Raw genomic sequence first — 6,000 nt, 5'->3', positions numbered from 1 at the left:
CTTTACTCAGCGTGTGGTTGGTCTGTGGAACTCCTTGCCACAGGATGTGGTGATGGTATCTGGCCTGGATGCCTTTAAAATGGGATTGGACAAGTTTCTAAAGGAAAAATCCATTACGGGTTACAGGACATGATGTGTATGTGCAACCTCCTGATTTTAGAAATGAGCTATGTCAGAATGCCAGATGCAAGGGAGGGCACCAGGATGCAGGTCTCTTGTTATCTGGTGTGCTCCCTGGGGCATTTGGTGGGCCACTGTGGGATGCAGGAGGCTGGACTAGATGGGCCCCTGGCCTGATCCAGTGGGGCTCTTCTTATATTCTTATCTCAGCCGCACCTGCACGCTTCAGTCCGACTGCATCTTTCCTAGGCTGCCCCGTCCCCTTCTCTCCTGGGATATACGTCAGCAAAATGGCTGCCACAGGTCTGGGGAGACCCAAAGGCGATGCAGACATCTGTTTACTTTCCTCTTGCTGGTTGTCTGATTGCACTCCCTCCTCAGCATTGGATGCAACACGTGCTCCATCAACACAGCTGTATCGGTGGCAGTGGGGAGGAGAGGACTGGGCACTCAGTCGCCTCAGGAGCCGGGGACCTACTCTTGGGACACGTGAGCAGAGCATCGATGGGCACCGTCACAGTCGAGGGAGGTCCTCCCTGAGCCCCCTCTGGGCCTTCCCCCTCCAGCTTCCCCCCTCCCACTGCAGGGAAATGGAGGCATCTGTTTCGACTCTTCCCTTCTCCTCCAGTCCTGGGGGGGCAGGGAGGCCCTGCCCCACACCATCGCTGGAAGCAGTGTGGTCGGTGGGCACATGGGGCAGAGACCAAGTGCCAGGGTGTTGGAAAGGCCCCCAAGGCCTCCCAGTGCAGCCCACTGGCTTTTCTTCCCCACCTTTTCCCTGTCAGAGAGGGGCAGCCTGGATCCCCTTTGCCTGCCACCATTCACATCCAGCCTCCCTTTCCTTGTTAATTAAATGCCCTGATACTAATCTCCATTACTCAAGAGTACTCATCCTGAAACAATTCCCTGACCTTCAAGACATAAAACCCAATTACACACTTTTCAATACATTTCTTCTAATTGGCAGCCCCTGGCTGGATTGTGACTATCTGGCTGCAGGACCGAGGGCGGGGAGGAGGGGACAGCTTTCTCTGCCGTGGGGCAGGGAAGGGTTCCAGGCGGCAGGGCCAGAGCCGGGCTGAGCTGCACCCAGGGCCACTGCCCCAGTGCTGACCTGGTCTCTCTAATACCTCTTTTTCTCCCATGCTTCCTGTATCAAAAAATACACGCCGGCCAATAGTAGCATTTAAAATAGTTAAGTTAAAACAAAGAGAGTGAAAATATCCCCAAGTATCAAATGTCGTTGAGCAGCAGAGTAAAAGAAATCCGGCCCCTGGCAGAGGGTTCCAAGGGGCTCATTTCCCAGCCCTGAAGCCCAGCAAGAGCAGGTTGCTGGAAGGAACATCAAAGAAGGGGGGGGGGGGTTTGTGAGGAAAGGTGGAAAGAACTTGCTATGTTCTGCCTGGAGAAAAGAAGTGGGGTGGGGGCAGGACAGCACTCTTCAAATGCTGCTGATGGGCTCTCATGTGGAAGAGGGGGGCAAATGTTTGTTCTCAGCTGCCCCAGAAAGTAGATCTGAAGGGTTGATGCTGCAGGAGGGGAGAGTTCAGCTGGATATCAGGAAGACAGCAGAACAGTTTGGCAACGGACCAGATCACTGCGGGAAACGAGCAATGGCACTTCCTCCCTGGCCGGAGAGCTTCAAGCAGGGCAAAACAGGCACCTTCTGGAGAAGATTTTCCCTTTTCTAGCAGGGGGCTGGATGAGAGCTTCAAAAGCCCCTTCCAGCTCTGAGACCCCATCCATCTGGCCTGGATGCCTTTAGAAGGGGATTGGACAAGTTTCTGGAGGAGAAATCCATTATGGGGTACAAACCATGATGCGTATGTGCAACCTCCTGATTTTAGAAATGGGCTACGTCAGAATGCCAGATGCAAGGGAGGGCACCAGGATGAGGTCTCTTGTTATCTGGTGTGCTCCCTGGGGCATTTGGTGGGCCGCTGTGGGATGCAGGAGGCTGGACTAGACGGGCCTATGGCCTGCTCCAGTGGGGCTGTTCTTATGTTCTTAACTACAATTCCCAGGAAGCCTTGCAGGTCTCTTGTTATCTGGTGTGCTCCCTGGGGCATTTGGTGGGCCGCTGTGGGATGCAGGAGGCTGGACTAGACGGGCCTATGGCCTGCTCCAGTGGGGCTGTTCTTATGTTCTTAACTACAATTCCCAGGAGGCCTTGCAGGTCTCTTGTTGTCTGGTGTGCTCCCTGGGGCATTTGGTGGGCCGCTGTGAGATACAGGAAGCTGGACTAGCTGGGCCTCTGGCCTGATCCAGTGGGGCTGTTCTTATGGATACAGCAATACACGTCCTGGCCAGGGGCAAGTGACTTCCATTCCTCCCCCGGCCGTTTTGTCCAGTGACCGTTTGCTGGGGCCCCTTTGGTGGGTTTTCTTACCCCCCTTGGGGACCATCTTCTTATGCCACTCCTGTAACGTAACCCACTTTGTGAATTTTTTCCAGTGTGGTGTGCAGATGTGAAGTGGTGCAGTGCTTTGATGCCCACTTTGTATTTGTGCACCACCTTGAAAAACGTTCTGCTCTGCCGGGCCTCGGCCCCTGCCTGGAGGCAGTGCTCCACACTGGCCGTGACCACCCTGGTCTCTCCCATCTGCTGCAGCCCGTGTGCTTCTTACTGGGCAGTGCTGATTCCGGAATTTATTTCAGTGCCACGTCTACTCAGATGTGGGTGTGAAGTCTAGGGCAGAGTAAAGAAGAAATGGGAAAGGGTCTAGGGGAAGCCACTCCTGGTTGCAGAGCAGGAAATGGGTCTCAACCCTTCCTGGTCCAGCACAGAATTTGGCAGCCCCACGCCTGCTCTGCTCACCCACAGACCAGCTGGTTTTTGTCTCCCTGGTCTTTGTCAGGGCAGGTGGGCCTGATTCAGCCACTGTCTGCAGCTCAGAACTGACGCCCCTTTCCTTCATCAAGGGAACACAGTGAAGACCCACAAAGCACCTGCTCTGCCGATCAGCAACTTCAAACACATGCACACATCCAGCTTCTCATGCAAGGGGGGCTTTTTCCAGAGACCCAGAGACTGAGGAGGAATGCTAAACTCCAACCAGCCTAGCCAAAAGCATTGCCCTTCCCTCTGCTCCCAGCCTCAGGGTCCATCCCAGTAGCCAGCATTGGCTCCCTGAGGGTGCAGAGGAGGTAAAATACGCCTTTCTACGGGCAACAAAGACCACCTTTTCCCAGCCTTTCTGAAGAAGCAGGACACATCATGAGCCCCTCTGGACACTGCACCACCCCTGACCTGCCAGTCTTCCTTCTGTAGACTGGACTGCTCTGCTGCCTAAAGTCCAGGTTTCCTGGAGCTCCTCAAATGCCTCACCTGGGCCCTGAGCCTGTGGAAATGCTTCCTCCCCCGCAGGCAGAGCTTCCTGCCCATTCCTGGACGCTGCGAAATACCAGCAGGAGTCCTGTGGCATCAGGCCCGAAACCCACCTTGTCCAGCTTCCTACATCCATGATGCCCACCAGATGCCTCTTCTTGAGACATGAACCCCACGTGGCACTGAGGGAGACAGACATTCCCGCACAGTCATCAGGCCCTCCGTTGTGAATGTGGCTCCTACCACAGCGGAAGCCGGCCGGCCTAGTTCCTCTGGCTCTCCAAGCCCCGTTGGTTTGGCAGCCACTGGCACTGGTCTGGAGGCGACTGACTGCCAATTCAGGGGCTTGAACCAGGCACATGTGACCAGAACCCATGGAAGCAGATTCAGGCACCAGAAGGGCTGCTGGTGGTGGCTCAGTCTGCCTGGCACAAGAGCAAAGGCCGGGCGCCACCCCACCGGGATGCTGTCGCGGTTGCCTGCACTGAGCGGGGGGGGGGGGCTGGCTGGCTCTGGGGTTCTAGCAGAAGGTCCTGCTTAGGCGGCGAGGGGGTAGGGGAGGGACTCCCAGAATGAGGCTCTGGGGTTCCTGCCGGTCTTGACCTCTTTGCTGGCTAGAAAGCCGTAAGAACGTCAGAGTTCTTGGAAACCTTCTCCCAGCCCAGGGAAGCCACACGCTGCAGCAGATCCCTCCAGCGGCTGTTGGCTGCATCTCAGTGATCCAACCAGGTGGATCCAGAAGGAGGCCCCTGCCAGCACCAGCGAGATCTGTTCCAAATGCTACATCAGCGAACCCAGGGGCAAACTCTCCAGGTCAAGCATTTATTTTTTGTGTGGAGGAGGGGGTGACATCATGGAGCATTTCAGTCTCTGTGAACTCAACCGGCGGCAGCAGCGTCACAGCCTGAGCTGTGCCCAGCCCCTCCCCCACCTGGTCTCATTTGCTGTACAAAAAGGAGAGTCTCTGAAGCCAGCAAGAAGGAGGTGCTGGCCTGGCTGGGCAGTGACTGGGTGGCGAGGGGAGCGGGGTAGGGGCGCCACAAGGGAGGCAGGAAGGCTTTTCCTCCAGTAACTGGGGGGCTCTGGTTCTGGAGGCAGGCCTGAGGCACCAGGTGTGGCGGCTCTGCTGGGGGAGCAGAGGTTGGCCCCCTCAGTCATCCGTGAGTTGAAATCGAATGGATTTTGGAAACCACACCGGCAATGCTCTTGGGAGGCGGAGGAGGGCAAGCGCTCTTCGGGCCACTGCCGGCGCCTGTGTGGTGGAAACAGAAACAGAGAGGACTGTCAGGATACACCCTGGCGAGCTCAGAACACCCCACAGGCCTGGAGGAGGAGCAGCCCCTGAGGTCCTCCTGTTGGCTGCCGAGGAGTCTGAAAGGGGGCTGAGAGGCCTCTTTCCACACCTCCCGGCTTCTCCCTGCCAGCACAAGGGCACATCACTTCTTCTCACAACACAGAATTCCTGGCCACAGTTGGGGCTTGCCAGCTGTTGGCTTTTAATGGGGACCAAGCAAATCCATGGAGGAAGTGGGCGGTCAGCAGCGCTCGGCCAAGACCGGCAGCTAGTGGTGCCATTTTCAGAAGCAACATGCTCCCAGTTCCTTGGGGCCAAGGGTGGGAGTGGCCTCCAGGCCCTCCACTGGGGCATATCTGGTTGGCCCCTGTGGGGAGCAGGATGCTGGGCTGGAGGGGCCCCCACAGAGCTGCTCCAGCAGCAGAGCTGCTCCCAGGAGGCCCTCAAGAGGTCAGTGCCGCAAAGGCCAGGCTTCAGAGGGGCTGCAGACATTGGCCAGGACACCGTGCCCCAGACTGGACTGCTAGATGAGGTCCATCTAGTGACCCCCTCCAGTCCAAGGCTGCGGCAGTTGCAGCTGGGTGAGCTCTGCACTGCTTCCTCTGCCCATTGCAGTCATGGTGCAGGGACCTGAGGTGGGGCCAAGAACTGCACTCTCACCCAGCAGGACCTCTCCTGCCCACCGGCACCTGCAAGCACTGCGGCGCACTCACCAGAGGTGGTCTGAGTCACTGAAAAACTCCCCCGGCGTCACTGGGGGTGTCCTTCCCGTGCAGTGTTTTATTCCAATAGTGCTGGAATTGCTGCTTATGCAGAGGACACGGTGCTCAGTTGCAAGCCAGGAAAAGGATGAGCCATGCAGGGAGTCCCGCTGGGAAGCATTCTGGTCTCCGCGCAGGCAGATCTGGCCTCACTTGAGCACAGCCTCTGCTGTGCCCCCCCCATGTGGGCCTTGGGAAAGGCTCCCTCTAGAACAGAAATCGGAACGGTGCCCCCAAAGTGAGCAAGCAAATGCAGCATCCTGGCTGTGCAGCAATCAAGACGTGTGGCACACACTGTTTGGAGGAAGTGGGGAGGGCTTAGTGCTTTCTGGGATAATTGGTTGGAAACGCCTGCGAGTCTCAAAGTATGACCTCGGTGAACACTGAGAAGCCACTGGAGGTGCACCGTGACGCACCACATGCCACAGCCAGAGAAGTGCAGGCTTCAGACTTCAAGAGCCACAGATGGTCACATCACCAGGCCTGGACTTTGGTGC

General features: G+C 57.0%; 1 protein-coding gene across 6 annotated transcripts in view; it reads right to left on the bottom strand.

Annotated features, from left to right (window-relative positions):
• Positions 1-4,249: 4,249 nt before the first annotated feature.
• LOC136636021 (leucine-rich repeat and fibronectin type-III domain-containing protein 5) overlaps positions 4,250-6,000 on the bottom strand; it is a 57,818-nt gene continuing 56,067 nt past the window's right edge. For all 6 annotated transcript variants that reach the window (XM_066611065.1, XM_066611060.1, XM_066611061.1 and 3 more), the window contains exon 5: positions 4,250-4,700. The gene's annotated coding sequence lies outside the window, so the exon portion shown is untranslated. The remainder of the gene's footprint in view (positions 4,701-6,000) is intronic.

This window comes from Tiliqua scincoides, unplaced genomic scaffold, assembly GCF_035046505.1.
Source record: "Tiliqua scincoides isolate rTilSci1 unplaced genomic scaffold, rTilSci1.hap2 HAP2_SCAFFOLD_56, whole genome shotgun sequence".
Classification (NCBI taxonomy): domain Eukaryota; kingdom Metazoa; phylum Chordata; class Lepidosauria; order Squamata; family Scincidae; genus Tiliqua; species Tiliqua scincoides.
This window is presented reverse-complemented; position numbering and strand designations above follow the sequence as displayed.